Source organism: Numida meleagris, chromosome 4, assembly GCF_002078875.1.
Source record: "Numida meleagris isolate 19003 breed g44 Domestic line chromosome 4, NumMel1.0, whole genome shotgun sequence".
Lineage (NCBI taxonomy): Eukaryota > Metazoa > Chordata > Aves > Galliformes > Numididae > Numida > Numida meleagris.
In genome coordinates this window covers 11,173,325-11,191,904 of record NC_034412.1, presented here as the reverse complement: position 1 = coordinate 11,191,904, position 18,580 = coordinate 11,173,325, and the positions used below count along the sequence as shown (strand labels likewise).

General features: G+C 40.7%; 2 long non-coding RNA genes across 15 annotated transcripts in view; one reads left to right on the top strand and one right to left on the bottom strand.

The window, feature by feature from the left end:
* Positions 1–14,068, top strand: part of LOC110397953 — a 32,207-nt gene extending 18,139 nt beyond the window's left edge. The window contains exons 3-4 of one of the 2 annotated variants that reach the window (XR_002438119.1): positions 6,923–7,164; positions 13,470–14,068. This is a non-coding gene — a long non-coding RNA (uncharacterized LOC110397953). Of the gene's footprint in view, positions 1–6,922; positions 8,145–13,469 lie in introns of those variants that run through there. The other variant, XR_002438118.1, reaches the window with a different exon arrangement.
* The window catches only part of LOC110397952, a 152,759-nt gene that overhangs the window by 79,554 nt on the left and 54,625 nt on the right, over positions 1–18,580 (bottom strand). The gene's annotated exons all lie outside the window — the stretch shown is intronic.

Below are 18,580 nucleotides of genomic sequence, written 5' to 3'. Positions count from 1 at the left end.
CCATTACTTTCTTCTATTTTAGGTCATTCCTGAGTGTGAGTGATTTCATCTGGTAGAATCGGCACTGTTGCAAACAAGAGAATGAATTCCTTCCCAAATACACAAATTTCACTGTTTTTAAAATTAATTAGAGAATAACTATTTAAAATATTTTTTAAAAAAAAGTTTCAAAGCTGCAAAATGAAGAATTTGTTGAAATTGCCACGTGAGGATCTGCTTTATAAACACTTGAATATGTAGAAAGTACCGTGTGACTTCTCTGATGAATGACAACCCAGCAGCCCAGCTTGACTTTCAAATATTCATAATCAATTCACTAAATAAGGAATGAATGGGAGAAAATTATGATCACAGATACTCCACAAACAGAGAGGAAAGTTAATTGATGATTCTGATGTGTCCTCCGAATATTTTCATGAGAAAACTATATTAATATTTAATTCTTGTATTACCTTTTTCAGTCTTCTCTAATTTAAGTGAATTTCATTCCCTGTGAAATATCTGCTAATAGAATACTAATGCTACTGGTAGTTGCTTGCCGTACAATACTAATGCCACTAATAGTGGTTTGCCATACTGGGGAAGGCAGGAGTTAATGTTACTAATGTCTACATCCAAAGATGTTATTCTTAACACTGAATTAGGGAATGCTGTGGCCATGTAAATTTATACACTAGCACATTAGAAATGGAAGCAGAGTGTCAGTGAGCTATTTAATCTATCTACATCAGTACTTAATCTCACAGATGGCAAACAAGCCCACATTTGAGAAACAGACTGTGAGCAATACTGATACTAGAGAAAAGCATATCCCTAAAATGGCAGAAGCTGGGGTGTCTAACAGCAACATCAATACATCAATACACTGAGATTCTATTTAACCTGAGTTGCCAGAGATGTGGCCTGAGCTGCTAGTTGTTTTTCCCAGGTCTGTGACCCACTCTGGGATCAGATGTGCCGTTCTCTCCCTCTGAGCACCCAGTGACTATGGGCTTCTAAGCAGTCCCTGCCAAGAATCTCCAGCACGGTAAGCAGGTGAAGCTTGCCCAATGTAGGAGGCTCCTGGAGGAACCCATCCCTCCTCCTCGCAGGCCTGGCACATCTGGGTCATACTGACTGCCAGGTCTTCTAGGGCTGCAAGCAGAACTGGGCCTCAGCCTCTACTACCTTCAGCCAAATGTTTCAAGAGCAGATGCTTGCCACCTTGGATTGTTTTAGCTCAATCCAGATCAATGTTACCAAATCCTAAGGGATCGACTCACTTCTACACCTTTGGAAAACTGAAGGTAAACTGCATGTAGGATTTGATGCACTCACTTGATGGAAGGGAACATTTTATTCTGCTTCACGCCATTTCTTTGCAGCTTACTATTTTCCTTCTGAGTTGTCCAGGGAAACAAAATACATTTAGAGTTACCAAGAAGTTCACAAAGAAATGAAGGGCACAACCTCACATTCACATGCAAATATCATACATACAGTTAAAGGAAATGAAGGCTTAATGAATGCATTAAAGGTTATTTTAAGTGCCTGATGCTGATGATTCCTCAGACCGCTTTCTGATCTGTATAGAAATGACTGACTTTAAAAACAATGCTTCTTTACAAAGATGTTTAAAAACAAACTTCAATACAGTGCTATAAGGGCAGGACACAAGACAATATACCTGTGAGATATATCTAACTGCGGGAAGAAATGCCAGCAACAGGGGAAAAAGAAAGATCCTGAAAAACCTTGAGCATAAGGAAAAAACCAGACTTGGTGTCCCAGTGTGCTAGGGATTTCCTTGAGCTCTAAGTCGAGTTCTTACTAAATTTATTTGATAAATCCAGTTAATCAATCAAAATAAACGGAGCAAATATCATGTACATTAAAAAATACTGAATGAGATCTACTCTCTGTTGGGCTTGAGATGAACTATGTCAATTAATTCCAAGCAGCACTTGAAAAGCTATGAGAATCACCTCGAATGCACAGAAAGGTGGGGGTTATATTTTTTGTGCTCTACCATTCTCCTGACCTTGTGCACTTGATGCAGGGTGGTGCTAAATTCAGACTCCTTCTTAGGGGAGGATGTACAATAACCCACCTCAGAGACAGGCAGAAACATTGCCAGCCACCTAAAAAATGAATTTGAGTTTTTTCTTACTTTTTACCTCACTCTAATGCAATTCAGGCATAAGAGTGTAATACACCAGTGCAGTGTGAGGTGGGAAGGCATGCTGGGTTAATCCTGATGTCTGCTCCAACAGTAGACTTAGCTGACAGTGCTAAGCCTTCTTTTTAGCTAATCTGTGCAACTGATTCCTAAATCTGAAGATGCACTAAGTTACAGGCTGAGCCACCTCAGACACCAGCTTTACCAGAGGCACACGTACAAATTCTAGAGGATTTTAAAAGATCCTAGATATGCTTCCTGTCCAAACACTAGCAAATTCCTCTAGAATTGAGAGGTGTTTTCACTGTGTTGCCCTGCCTAACCATTCCCTTTTACGTGGATCAGGTCATATCCAGACATGAATAACATATTGAGAATATCAGTTTCTAAACAGGCATTTTATTGTACACACCTCTTTACAGAAACACAGTCTTTCTGTGCACATTATTGGCTCTACAGGATCAGTGGCAGTGGCTACAGCGAAGGCCTTTCATATTCATAGCTATAGAAATGGAAGGACTTTCTGCACAAGTGCTCAGAGGGTGACACCGAGCACTTTATTCATAGCGCTAGGACACTGCCCAAAAAGCTGTGCCTTTTTCTCTCCTCTTTCTGGAGCACATGAAGCTCTCTGAGAACAGAAAAACAAATTAGGTCATTGACCTTTCCCATGACCTTGACACAAATTCCAGCTAGCATCGACCAGCAGAGCGCCTGTTTGGATGGGACCTGTCCTGTCTTCTTTCTCACCATGCCTCGCCCATTTCAAAGTGGCAGAAACAGAATAGAAAACCAAAGTTCAGACAGAAAGGAGGAGCTTTTTTTATAACAAAACCCTCTGTGGCCTCCCTCCCAACCCGATTTAAGGAAAGTAAGTTATTTCATTCTAATTCTGATATTTAGCAATGTTGACAGTTTTAATGCATTGTAGATCCTTCAGATCATATTGTTAAGCCAACTCACTTTTACAAGTTAAGCTGAAAAAAAGTAAGATGCCATAACTCGTGAGGCTGATAGGCAATGGCACTTGTGCTTTCATTTAAACACAAAGAACATTTCATTCCCTCTTGTGCAACATTCTCTCATCAGAGAGCACCCAAACATTTTCACAGCAAGAATCGTATCATAACTGTTTGCCCTATGGGGCACTTCTTTCGTCATGGGAGAGTAACAGACATCATTTCTCCATCCTCTTGGCCAACTAACAGTAGTACAGGAACTACAGTTGTTTATATAAAGTTCCTTATAAGCAAAAAAGTACATAAGTGCAGTTTTCAAAAGGGCTTACATTTAACTCACATCTCCCATGGTTAACTTTTACACAAAGCTATAGGAATGTATATGTACAACTTCTTCAAACACAATACCTGCTAAACTATATGGCTGCATACAGTGTATACAGGTGTGTAAGCAAGTGTTCTGTTTTGGCCAGACCTATATACTCATTTAGAGTGGGGCCTGCAAGATTCAAGGCACTGGCAGCTATCCAAGCAGCAGAAGGATTTACTTTCTGCAGCTCTTTAAACACTGCATGCTAGATCCCTGCAACTGGAAAATCCCCTGCATAGTACCTGACCTGCTACTGCTATAGGCTGGGGGTAAATAAGTGTGGAGACGGATTTTTCAGGAGTAGGCATTACGCTGGTGCTAATGAGAGGATAAAACCCATTTAGCTCCACTCCTTCCTTAATGAATCCATTCTTTTGTGGGCTTGCTCAGACCATGCCAGTGATTTCTCCTTCACCAGGAAGGGGACTTGAAAAGAATTGGGAGTGTGATGTGAGGACATTGAATGATGAGAAGAAAAATGTAGCAAATCATAACGCAATTCAACTGGCAGAAGTGAAGAATAGAGTCCAGATCCATGTACATAGCTGCATCGTTCCACACATTTTAGGCTACTAGTCATTTTTGGATCACAGTTTGAATATGCATTATGACCAAGAAAGTGTTTTCCGGAGCATTCATCACAGGCTTAATTTGGTCTCTTGTAAATCAATAATGAATTCTTGGATTTCTGTCAACTGAAGCAAAGTTAATCCAATGCTAAACAGTTTTGAAAAAGTCACCCAAAAATTGCTTCCAGCCATTCAATTCCCATTAAGAATTTACCCTTAAAAAGTTGCAAGCAATGCAGATGCACAGTTCCAACATGCCGTGTCTCTCACTGTACAACCAGGACAGAGTGGTTTATACATGGTTACCGAACAGGACACATCTGTGACATCTATAGACATTTGATTTCTTGCTTGAGAAATTCAAGCGTGTGCTCAGCACATATATGAGTTATTGCCTAGGTATGTTTACAGAGGGCTAGAATGTTTTGGTTTTAGGTGAGTTTTCAGTTAAAGAAGAATTTTTTTTTTCTTCGGCTATGCAGCCTTAAAGAAGAAAGAAGGCTTTACTTCAAAGAAAAGCTTTGGGCCTTGTTTAAGATTATCTTGAAACTTGCTCAGTGTTTTGTTGCTCTAAATAATTATTCCAGCTGCAAACCATAAAGATTAAATATCTGATCCTAGCAGAAGGCTAATCTCCCACAGAGGGAGATGAGCCAAAGACTACATCAACTCAAGCAGGGATTTCAGTATTGCTCCTGCGTTTTATAAGAAAGGTGTCCGTATACAGTCCTGGCAGAAAGACAGACAGATGAGGAAGGAGAAAACATGTAAGTTCTGCCATGGGAATTTCAGATGAACTGCATGATTTATCTTTTTTTTTTTTTTTTTTTTTTTAAGCAACAGGAAAGGAAAACTTGATTAGGAGGATGCTGGAAATCAAACCAGCAACTTTTCACAGAAAGGATGATGACTTTTCCAAATTACTTCAATAGAAATCATCACAGCTATTAATATTCAATAGGTAAGAGACTCTTTAGAAATAAATTGAGAAAACAGAAAGAAGCAGTTGCATATCCGAAGTGGAAATCACTTATCAGTCTGAAGGGTGTCCCTGGGGACCTGCACACTTCTCCTTGGTGACAAAAACTACAGTTTAAATTGGGGTTATCTGAGCTTGGTAGTCAGCTGTCATCAGAAGCTTAGGGGAGGCCTTGATTTCATTCCTCATCTGTGAGTTACCCTCACAAAAGAAGAGCTGCATTTCTCACTCAGTGGCTGAGAGGCTGCTTCCTCCTTGGCCCCAGGCTGGGGCTGATTTTGGGAGGGCTGTGCGATACAGCTGGCCCTGGGCGGCTCTCCCTGCACAGCCCTGGCTCTCAGCTCCCAGTCCAGTTCCCCACACGCAGAAGTTTGCTACCAATCAGAACATGTTCTGCAGCCTTCTTCCTCTGCCACCACTGTACCATGCATGCTTTGTAAACATTTTCAATCATCGTAGCTATAAAAAAGTGAAGCTTTATCGTAACAAAATACTTATTTGTCTACTTAAGTGCTTGTCTGTAATTCAGTTTAATGATGCTGCGCTTTCTTGTGGTGTCTCATTGCCTAGAGGGTAGTTTGTATTGATTTAGTCATTGTGTAGATCTCAGTAACAAACAGCCACATAAAACACAGACTGGAAGAGGAAAAAATCTTCCTCAGGTGGAAAAACACATTTATCAAAGTAATGAAACTTTTGATTCAGAGAATCATTTAGAAGCAATACAAAAAAGAAAGAAATATAGTGCTTACATAGAAACCTTTATAGAGAGGACAGGGAGATACCCACTCAGTTAGCTGCACTCTGCCCTCTCCTAAGCTAACTGACCCATCTGAAATTCCCATCACAGAACATGAGATACTGCTTTGTATGCACTGCATCAAGTCCCAGTGAATATATCTAACACACACAATACCTATCTAAATTCCAAATAATGTTTTTGTCACAGGTTTGGCCGTTAACAAACTCTACTGAATTTTTTTTTTTCCAGAGAAGGCAAGTTAAAAGTGACTAATAACCAAATGTTATATGATAAACAGTCAAACTATTATGCTAATGTATTTAATTGATGATCTGAGAAATAGGACCCATCATCTGCATTGCTGACACTGAAAGAAAGCTGTTCTGTGGCTGGGAACACCACATAGTCTATCTCCATTTAGCTATGACAGTGATGCCATAATCTCAGTGCAAGCAGTATTCCGAAAGACTTCTAAACGCTTTGAATAGATAAGAATAAAGCAAAATTCTTCCCTTCCAGCTCCAACACAAAGAAGACTCTTTCAGTCCTGTACAATTTTTTTCCCAGAAAACAAGTTTGCTAATGTGCATGGGGCAGTTGTGTAAGAAAAAGGTAATGAAAGAAACGTGAGGAGTCCCAGGAAAATACATGGACTGCATCACCCAGGGGCCTTTCGGTTCCCTCCTGCCACAGGGGCCAGGCTGTGCCTGGCTGCTGGGCTCCTCACACCAAGCCTAGGCACTGCGTGCAGCCCCAGCAGGGTATGGGATGCCAGGCAGGGAGCCGCCATGCACAGCCAGGGGGAAGCGGCAGAGACCGGGGAAGAGTCTGATGGTACTGCCTCTGATGTACAACTCTACAGGCTGGTGCTCTCCACTGAAAAGCAGTGGCAGTTTCAGCTTCTCATCCTTTGATTGTAATTCTATGGAGCAAGCTGTGACTGACAGATATGGCTATTCCTTAGATCACACCAGTGTCCTCCTCTACTATGGCAGTCACACTGCACCTTTCCAGCTTTTGCTACTCTGCATAGAATGTAAGCCAGCAGGCAATATCTTGAGTTCCTCTCACTCAAGAGGGAATATTGCTACATTTACTTGTCAGCATTCTGTTCTAGGTATCTTTATTTTTTTGTCCCTCAACAGGAGAAATGATGTTGAAGGACTGTACGCACCCTGCTTAGAAGTCCAGGAGCTGGAGAAGTGTTCTACCAGGAACTTTACCTTGCATGGTGGCACTGTGCGGGCCTTAGCGAAGCTAAGCCTTGGGGCCTTGATGCGAACCCCAGCACAGAGGGCTCCCAGACTGAGCACTGACTCTCAGCCAAGAAGTAAAACCTTTGTGTTCATTCAGTCTCTCTGTAATTCACCACTGTTCACACTCATTGGTGAGTAGCCTCCAAGCAGTCGTAACAGAGGGGCTCTGTAGGCATTTGTCAGTGGAAATATTTTGTGCTGACTTACAGCTCTCACACTGCTAATTATCTGACTGGCACAAACAACAACAACAAAAAAAGGTATTTAGAACTGCTTTTAGACAATGTCTAAGTTCCTGATTTCTTATGCCCTGGTGAGATGGATGTGCTTTTTGTGTAGCACACAGCTGTAGAGAAGCAAAGCTAATTTTTGTGGCCGTGCCATTTTCTTATTGGTGTACATTTGTAATGCTCTTATCATACGGTAATATTCATGAAGAACCACAAAACAAGTGAAATAAGTCTTACAATTTGAATAATGTTGGAAATAACTGCAGAGATGGTTTCCCCAGAACAGTAAACTAGCACTAATTGCCTTGGCTGTACGAGAGGAAGCAGAGTCTCGGTTAAAGGCCTGGAATTCTCTTTTTCAGAAGATGCATGGGCCTGGAAACATATTTGTGTTCCTAACTGTAAGCATGTGAATAATCCCATTAGAGAGATTTTCTGACTGGTTTTGTAGTTGAAGTTAAAATCACAGTAAGTGTTTAGAGGATCTGTGCCTAAGGCAGGCGTCAATATTGAAAGAGAAAAGCTGGTTAATACAGAGCGTTTCTTTTTTAGTAATATCATTGCCTGTCTTGTATTTTTCTGCAAATTGCAAGAACTGAAAAATCAATTTTGTTTTTAATAAATAATTCATTACACTGCTGATGTTTTATACTTGCTCTGTGAAATCACCAGAACTGGGAATTTCTACCAGCGCATTTTGTGTCATTTTGCACGGAGCCCCTTTGAGGTATAAACGCTGTGAAATAATTGTTACTGGCCACTGCATTTGAAAATTTAGATTTGGTCTCAGACTTTGCCTCTTTGTTATCTATTTACAGGCATCTAAGCCATATTTAAATATATCTAAAGTAGATACTTTAAATGAATTAATATATTCCTAAAATAAAAGATACCATCATAAGGCTTGCGGAACTGCTTCTATTCAAAGCTACTAGCAATAAATATAATATTTATATAAAAATATTGCATGGAACATTAATACTGCGCCACTAGAAAAAGTACTTGAAATAATTTATAGCAAATAAACAGCACTTTAGGCATTTTCTTTGGCAATCCTTAATAAACCATGAACTTTAGGATTTCTGTAAGTCCTCATTGCTCGTGTACAATACTATGTAGTATTGCAGCTCACCCACGACAGACTAGGAAGACTTCCCCATTCCACTGGGCACAGATAAAAGAAGGACAGTTTAAGTAAGCAACTTTCCACTTGCAGCTGTTCAGCAGTGTAATCCAGGGTTTGCGGGTACAAACTATCATCACTACTAATCCTGACCCATAGGATATCTATCACATATAGGTTTAGTATGGAATCAACAACCAGCAACTTGTCTTCTGTCACCATGCATTCAGCGTGTTTTCCAGATTTTAAGAATATAAGAGCTATAATTTGAAACTAAGGATCTTCAGCAAGAATCACACTTCACTCCAGGGGAGGTAGCATGGCTATGGAAATTCAAGAAAGCGTCAGAAATAATCTAATCTAGCCTAAGTAGACAGCTGAGACAGTAGACACCCAGTTCCTCTGATGACACATTCTGTGCATATGTAAAATCTGGATAATGCACAGCACAAGAAATGCCAGTAGCTTCACAGCTTCTGCCTGCTCCCCCGTGCAGGATTCACAAACTAGGTAATTACAGTTTGCTAGGTATAAGGTGTAAGAGTGGGGATAGGGGCTGCTGAAAACAGCACTTGATACTAAAAATAAATCTGCCTCATAGAGAAGCCACAGGGTGTTTCCAAAAGCCCCTAGAAAAAGTAGTTACATCTAATGTAGTCTGCAAGATTGTCTTCATTCGACTTTCAGAATAGATATTCAAGGTGTGGCAGGTGTAAAGGCAGTGTAATGACTCAGGTAATTTCTAAGGAAAAGCAGCAACAATTCTATGGTAAACGAATCCCAAGAGAAACTGCAAACATGCATCTTTATCATGCAAATCCATGACCTTCCTGAGTTCTGTTCAGAAGCAATCAAGATTTCATTACAAACAACCATTCCCCTCACTTCCACATAAAATAAATCCAGCCTCTAGAACAAAATGAAAAAAGAACACAGAATAATATGATCAAACATCCCAGAGTTACTATGTTTGAAGGGGCAATCTGTCTACATTACAAACCTTTACTTTCGGTCACGAATAAAATGCTATCCTCCCTTATTTTCGTAGTCAGCAAAGAAAATGGCAAGTTGAAGAAACTCACAGAAATTAGTCTCTTTAGCCTTTTCAAAAGACTTTTTTGAAAACCTACATCAATTGTCATCTGGGGATAATACAGCCCTGGCTCCTCAGCATCTATCCTACAGACTGTACATGTTTTTAACATGAACTCTCCTCAACTGGTTGTAACTCATGCAGGCATGGGATTGTAGGAGGTTACAGCAGCACCTTGCTCACATCCCATTAATGATATTTCCACTACACGATGGCTTCTTACTTCTTTGTCAATAGGATTTGCTGTGTTCTTCTTCTACCGAGAATAAGTCATATGTGGGCCTCAGACACAGAGGAGCCATGGCTACAGGGATGGTGTCCCTAACCCCAGGCTCCTGCTCTGAGGCATTCTTCGGAGCTTTCTCTTCTCTCCTGCATAGAGGACCTCCAAGGATGAGCAGTGCTTCAGGCAAAGTGTCACAAATCTCCCACACAGTCTCATCAGAGACAGTAACGTTGGCAAACAGTATTAAAAAAATCTCTTAAGAGTGGTAGCTGCTGATAACCTCTGATGTCTTTGAGTTTCTAATTTGTGAAACAGATGACAGCACAAACAGTCTACTCTTCTGTAAGTCAGAAGTGCCCTACTTTTACATTTGTCTCCAGAATTTCTGGAGTGGAGAAGTCCAAGAAAGAATTACATTTGATTCTTTCTTATAGAATTTGCCAGGTAATTCTTTTCTTTCTTAGTACATGCTGTGTTTGCATCTGGTAAGCATTTCTAAATGCCAGTATAATAGACAACAGGCATGTGGAAAGGAAGCCAAGTGTGGCTGCTGAAGATACAGATGTGATTTTAAAAACCACGTGGAAGATGTCACAACTCTAAACATCTTCTGGTCCAAAGAGAATCCAACACACACATGACAAATTAGTACCTGCTTAAATGATCTTTACCACATAGCTCTAAGGCAGTTAACAGAGAATCTTGACGTGCCTTCTCTGATAGAGACAGGCCATCTTTTTGCATATTTGGGTCACAAATATATAATATAAGATACTTAATGTTTATGAGGATTATGATTTAAGAGCAATACACTGGAGCTGTAAAATGGCATGGTGACATGTGGATCACAGGGTTCCTGACCTGCTCATTCCTGGAGGCTGGAAGAGTGCACCACTGAAGCGCACCTGCCTTGTTCTCTACTCTCAGTGAGGCTGTTGGCCACTGCCAGAACAGGAAATGAGCTTAAGAGGCTTTGGTCTGGTTCAGTACTGTAATTCTGATGTTCTTATTAAAAATAAAGTTAGACTGAGTATGTCTTTTAGACACAACAACTAAAAGCCTGCCTGAAGATGATGGCAACTGTAGGTGTCCAAATCTTTCTAAAATATCAAACTTACTTGTTTTATTTGTTGTGACTAACAACCAATTTTGAAATTAACATCTAGTCTGAATATTACCATTGTGAATTGCACAGCATTCTCCTGGCACAGTTCTCCTTTCCAGGAACACCTCAGGATCATCCTGCAACTTGTACTCATAAAGTAAGCAGAGAAGACTCCAACTTAAGCAGCACTGCCAGCTCTTGTGATCTTATCATAAAATTGATGATATTTAAAAAAAAAAAAGGGAAAAAAGAAAGAAAAGACTGTAAGTCAATTTCTTAGTTTTAGGGAGCTACAGAATTGGAATGCTTTAATTTGGCATTAATGCTTAGTTTTAGCTTTGCAAGAGAGTCTTCAGCTAAATGTCTAAATGTCTAAATCTTTGTGTTTTCCATATGAAATTGGCAGGGTTACACGGTTTTTTAGTAGCTATAGTTTTATGAATGGTCAATACAAGTTTGTGAAAACCATAAACACAAGTCATTTCTAACTGTATTGAACAATCCCTTTTTCTCACATTATTTCTGGATCATGACCCACTTAAGTTTCCATGTCTAAAATGAAAAAGAAAAATATTTATATTTAGAGCACATTTATATTCAAAGAATGCTGAGGTTGATGAGACTTTATCAGCACTGCTGGATTTTGATGTCTACTCTGCGTTGAGAGCTCTTACATTGGGTACAAAACAACATGCATATTCAACTTTTCTGACCCCAGGGCAAACAGTTTATTGCAGTCTTAAACAAAATGTGTTTGATTCTTGCTGCTGAAGAACTAAGGAAAACATGTCTAGGAAGAAGGGTACAGAGATTTAAACCTTGCTGAGAAATGGTCATCTTAGGTCTCATTGCAACTACCTTGACTTTTCCCTTCAGTTCTTGCAATGTAACTGCTTTATAAGCTGCTTGGGGGCAACTGGCAATGTCTTTGCATCGTAGCCCTCTTCCTGACAGGTCGGAGAGGGCAGGCAGAGCTGGATACATCATAAACACCTTTCTTAAGCTAGGATCCTCTGATCCTGTTTTAGATTCACTCATGGCACTCCCTACATCTGCCTTCCCTGGCAGGGTTAGTAGATGTAGAGAGACAGTAAGTACCACAGTAGCAGAGATCAGAGTGCAATTTTTAGGAATGCATTTAATAGATAGGTTGTTGGATTCCCCCATGATGCTGTGCCAAGGGTTTTTCCTGCCTCCTCATCTGCAAAGCTTCTGCAGAAAGTTGCTTTCCCTGAGCTCCCTGGCATGCCTAGCTTTCCAGAGGTTTTCTGTGATGTTGGGTATTAATTTTGCTGGGAGACAGAGGGAGAGTTTAGGTACTGCTCCCTACTCTCTTGAGATAGGAAATAAGTAAGCATTTTTTCTTTAACATTTGCTGAAAGTTGCACAAGAAGAGATAACATGAAAACAGTCCTCTGAGTAGTGCAGTAGAGAGTGGAGCCTGGTGAGCTTCAGGTATCCCGTTTGCCTGAAGAATTGTCTCTAGTGAAGACTCTGCATGTCATTACCTTCCTCTGCTGAAAGCAGATAACTTAGCACAGGTCAGTCACGAGAGGGTTTGGTCATAAAGAGGGTTTGACTGCCTACATTCACGCCTTTTGCAAGTGACAGAAAGACAACCTCCAAAGGATGATAAAGACAGATGACCAAAAGTAAGCCTGAAGGCTGCTTTGTGTTTCATAGCTTCCCCTGTGGCCAGCTTTCCAATGCTGCATGCTTCCCTTGGAAGCCCAGTAAGGAGGTGGCTACTGCCCATTGAAAGCTGCCAGCACACTGGGGCTGGCACCAAGCTGTTATCCCTGCATGGTCATGAGCACCAGCAGGGCCACCACTCTGCAGCCTGGGTGTTCTTCATCCCAAACACAGCTATTAAATATATGCCCTGAAAAAGTATTACTTCACCAACATGCAATTCTGTTCTGATCTCCACCTCTATACATACAGATTTCAATAGATACTGATGACATTCTATGTCATGTTAAAAAAGAGAAAAAGAAATGTCAGTGAGAATAATACTGAAACTCTCCAACATGTCTGAGGCATAGAATATTTATTTTTTGATGACCACTTATTGGTTCATGAAGAGTGACTTTCATCTAAAATATAGTCCTGTGTTATTTCCAGCAAAAAATGAATATCTCATTTAATATTTGCCTTTTTTTTTTTTTCCCACAGAGCGAATGAACACTCTGTATTAAACTGTCCTGCTTCAGGGACCTATAATGCAGGACAGTACAGTCCATACAAATATTTTTGGTATTTTCTTCACAAAAATATTGAGGGGGGTGAAAGAGGATGGAGACACCTTCTGATCCCCAAGCACTTCTAGATATCAGTAGTTCTAGAAGGTCTCAATGGAGCTTAGTAGTGAAGAACACAAGTAAGCCTTAAGAAAGAAATTATTTTGAATGTAACGACCCCTCTAAAAGACCTAGTAACTTTGATGTCAGGCTTTCTAAAAGAAATAGGTAAAAACTGTATCTTTAATTGCACCCTAAATAGAATGAACTTCAATAAAGTAGTCTGCAATTAAAGGTTATGTAATGAAGTAACTGAGAAACATCCTTATAAACATAATGTGGTCCTTGTACACATTCAAGAACTTCCAATCTACCAGTCTCAGTTCTTTAACATTAAGAGGAAATTCATCTTTAAGCAGCTTGAAGTTATCAGGACTCCTGTATCACTTTGTGTCTGCCCGTTCCTGACTCTGCGTGACGTTCACTCATCTCTGGGGCAAGAGGAGAAATTGCACAGTCCAACAGATAACACTGCCAAAATCCTGCGACGAGCCCATTGCTATGAACAAGTTAATAAGGTAATTCTAGAAGTCTGAGTTTGTTTCCGTAGCTACATAACATTACACAAACATTTTGGTTGCAATTTTGTGGCAATGGTTTCTGTTATTTGATTAAAATACAGTGCCCTGCGCCTTGGAGCCTCAGCCTGTCTGATATCAGAGAAAGCCCTCTAGAAGTGCTACAATTTAAAATTACATCTTACCCTGTTTGAAGGGATATTTTTAGTCTATTTATTCGGGGTATAAATATAGTTCTGTACATCACTGGTTAATGTCTCTCTCTTGAGCTGGTCAGAAAGACAGTGCCCAGCACCAAAAGCCAACAAATGGGTATCTTTTTTTTTCTTCTTCCCTCTTTTTTATTTTTTTATTTTTATTTTTTTTAAGGCAGCATTAAGTGCTTTGCAAAACAAAGTCCCTTGTCAGCAAAGGCTGCACATCTAACCCCTTTGCTGCAGTGACCTACTTATAGGAAACACGCCTATTGAGAAAGGCTTTTTCCAAGATCTAGCATTTCAAACAAAATCATATCTAAAATTAGGTGGAAAGCGTTTAAGGGATCCCTGAGCAGAGATAATCAAAAGAATAAAAGGCGAGAGAAAGGAAGTGGTGATGAATCACCACATAGTCAGGAGAGTGATGTAGTGCATATTTCTATGAATGGCCATTCTCTGGCTTTATTATCAACAACTTCATGCATTATTTATTTCTGATTATTTGTTTGGGTGTCAGGGGGATGCCTGTGCCTGCAAACCCCTAGAAACCAAAGTTTTATGTACATACAAAAGGCACAGTAGCGACAGCACAGGCAGCCACATCCCTGTTCAGCTGTTGCCCTTGACCTAAAGGGACCCTCCCTTCCACACAGCAACCCGACAGCACACATTTGGTTTCTGTGCTAATGTAGCTCTGGGCTTTTCTTGAGCTGGGTTTGCCAGTTGTACTGAGCTGTGACAAATTCTTTGAATAGCAGAGGGCTGGGCTGATTTCGGATTTGAAGTAATGCTGGAGGAGTGTGGGAAGAGGTCAAATTTTTTCTCCTCAACATGTTGCTCTTTCAGTTAGAGCCTATCTGAGCCTTCCCATGACTTACACACCAGAGCAGGTAGGGAAGATCACAAGGACTGAGTAGGCTCTGCAGCTCTCTTCCCAATAGAAAACAACAGAACAGCAGAGCCACTTCTGGGTGTTGTTTCTCAGCATTTCGCATTTCAGAGGCACAAAACCTAACATCTTTTATATCATGGACTGAAGACTGAAATGGATGCGTGGGGAAAAATATCTTAAAACTCCTTGTTGAGGTAGAGGTGGCTGTTAATTTTTTGGAGGTAAATGACAATGAGTAGAGGAGCTTGAGGTCCAGAATCTGAGGAAGGAAGGTGAGACCTCTGTGTATGCAGCGAAAGACCTGTGGCTGAGAGGTAGAACACAAGCAGACAGGTGTACGTGATGGGACCACCCTGAGAAATGCATGTTATTTCTAAGACACATTTCTAACAGTTCATAATAGTTATTTACACTCAACCTCCTTTTAACGCTTAATTTTGGAGGTGAACTTACTAGTGTACAACAAATAAGTACTTCAAATGAAGGGATTGGGTTTCAGTGAGGAATGTCATGGGATTTTTTTTTTCTTTTCTTTCTTTCCCCCCTTCAGTTTTGTCTATATATTAACAGAATTCTCCCCCAAAATCATGCACCAGTGAGAATTTTCAAGATATTTGAGCCCTATTCACTATAAAGGCTTGCAAATCTGGGCACACACCATGACCTTTGTATGTCCCAGTTCTTCCCTCACAGAGTCTGATGAATCTCCCTGTCACATAAATGCAGTCTGAGGCTACATTCTTTACATTTCGGTTATCACTCAGATGTTGGTATCACTGAACAGCAGAATTATAAAAATAATACACATATTACAATAGGATCAGATGAGTTAAATCCCTACTGCATTGCCTAACCTTCCTTTCATTCCTTTATTTATTCTCTCAATTTCAGAAAATGGAGATTTCCACTTTCTCTTGACTATTAAAATGCAAGGGACGATGTGGAGAGCTGTTCTGCTCCCCAGGCTGCAGCGCAGAGGGCTGCAATCGGCTGCTCCGCACTCGCCTGGTGTGTGGAATACATATCTGCATCAAAGGGAGTTCCTCCCAAGAACAAAGGTGGAATGCATACAGGAGTGGCACGGGCTGCCACCGAAGAGAGGGGGCTGCTGTTGGGCAGAGGATAAATACCGTCTCGGCTGCAGTCAGAAGAATGGTATGACGTAAATGGCTTTCCTGATGATTTTTATCTCACTGTCAAGAAAGCACTGAAAAATCCTAAACCACCCCACAGTTTATCAGATAAAAATACTGGGGAAGCAATTACCCACCCCTGTGATGCATATGGGAGCCCCAAAAACAGGGCGTTTGCTTCTGTGTTGTTGGTAGAGCTTTTTGTCCCCTGAGCACTCTGAATCAAATTCCCAGCATCTGTACACCGCTCCCCTCCACCCTGCAGTCCTCACAACACAAAGCTGGGAGTTTTGATCTGCACAGCCCTTTCTGAATTCAAGGTGGGTTTCACTGTACTCTGCCACCAGCTTCCAGCTGTCCTTTTTCATTCCTTCGTGGACGTAATGAGAAATATGTACCTTCACCTTCATACAGATCTTCACAAAATCATATGAAGCATATTAGTAAGAGAAATAAAACTTGTTAGCTCTTTCCCTAAGTGCTACTGTGGTTTTTAATTTCTGTTATGTTCAGCACCGATTTTTGTGATTATTTTTTCTATTACTTGAAGTCTTCATAGTACATACAGTACTGTGAAAAATGCCACTTCTTATTTACAGGGCAGAAATAAAACAGACAGATGACAAGGTGATCACTGTCCAGCATATCACCTACCCAAAGCAAGGGTTGCACCTGGCTAAGTGTTTATTATAGCCAGAAAGACAGTCTCCCCTAAGATATTTTAGGATGTGACTCATGATAATGACTAATAGAAAGTTACTCTACTCATAAATCTGCTCTGTCCTTAATCCATCTGTTATTTTTGTTCTTACAAAAGGCAAAACAATTTTGGAGGAATGTTTTCACACAGATATAATACATTTACATGATTGACTCTACACTGCTGCTGGAAAAGCAAACTATTCTTACATGAGAATATATTGTAGGAATTCCTTTTTGGTTAACAATTCTGCAATTGGCAGTTCCAGGTGAGCCATCTAGAGGCAAAAGCCAGACTGTCTTAAGAATACTCTATGCTAATAGCATAATGAATTCCTCTCAAATAAACATCCTAAAAAACCTCATAGCATCATATGTACTAAGAGCTGAGAGAGACTGCCATCTGTTAAATTCATAAACCTCTTAAATGCTTTAATTTCCTGTATGCTTGAGCTCTGAGTTTAACAGTTTCCTCTGCTTTTAAAAATGATTTCTGAGAGTGGTTTGGATTGCTTTATGCTAATGTAGTATCAAGAAAAGCCTATGTTAATTATAACAAATAATATGCTAATTAAAGGGGGGAGTGCAAAGTTAAAGAAAAACTTGGAATCTCTTCCTGCTCTTGACTCACTGTGTGACACAAGGCTATTCTTTTACTTGGAGTCAGTTTTACCACCCATAAAGTAAGACTCATAATTTTACTGTCTTTGTAAAGTACTTTATAGTCTTTGGAAGACGTACCAAAACACTGCAATAAAGATACAGACACAGTAAATACAGGGGTTGGCCATGTTTGCTTTTTCTTCCCTCTTGCTCAGTCCTTTTAAAATCAGAACTACATGGTGCATAAACCAGAGCACAGCAAACAGCTGCCTTTGTACTTAGCAGTAGCAGCACCACAACGCGGCTATGAAAGGAGGATGAAAGTCACCAACCTAAAACACAGCTGGGGAGGTCTTAGATGAGGGGTGCACCTGGTGCACTCTGTAGGAGAGTTTAGAGTAGGGAGTCATTAAAGGCTTATTTACTATTAAAACCGCTAAATTCCTTTGAAAATGTTGCTATTCACACAAAATTTCCCTGTACCATCTAACTGAAACCAATGAAATACAAGATTTTCTTCTCAACGTACTGGCTAAAACAACGCAGCCAGAAGCCTGACCGCTCCTGCAGGCATAGCGCTTGCAGCTGATGACATGGTGCAGTGCTGGCAGGGCTCCTGAGCTGTACAGTGGGAGGTTGAGCTTCAGCCCCAGGGACTCTGAGTCCCAAGTACCCTGATTTAGAAACTGCTGGTGCCCAGTGAAGCCACAGCTACACCAACTGCTAAACGTAGACACGGTTGCTCTGCCTTCATACCAGTTACAACAACTGCAAAGGGAAACAGAAGTGAAGAACCTCACTCAGGGGCACTGTTCCAAGCCTACACACGGGTGTCTCTTCTACACACATGCTATCCTGCTCTGGAGCTGGCAGGGCTCTTCCTGGACTACTGTCAGGGCCTGAATGACCATTTAAACAACTCTGTATGAAGCCTAGGCTGTAATCAGTCTGCCATTTAACTTTTCCCTGTAGTATAAAATGTGAAACCTGCATGAGCATATGTCAGGCAGATCACATACTGTGTGTGAGAACTGGCGTGTGATGCTGGCTCACCAAGGGTAGAGGTTGTCCACATGGTGGTCAGCATGAGGAGGAGCCTTGGGAAAGCAAGGAACAATGGGGTGACAGTGATCTCTCCCTTCCCTAAATTCATAGGGCGTGTTGGGATAGCTGTTCTGGGAAAATTTTGTGTTCTTAACAGAAAAAAAAAAGAAGTGAAATGGGTAAGGACAAGGAGCTACTGGAGTGATGGTTCCCACTGGGAGCTGGAACAAAATAGAAAATGGCTTCTAGCCTAGAAACGTAGGTTTCTCATGTGACATGATGTTGTGCATGGATGGGGATGGCTGAGATCCACAGACAAGGGTGAAAATTGTACCTCAGCATGTAAGTGAATCACAGTTGCCATACAGTAACAACTAACAGCCA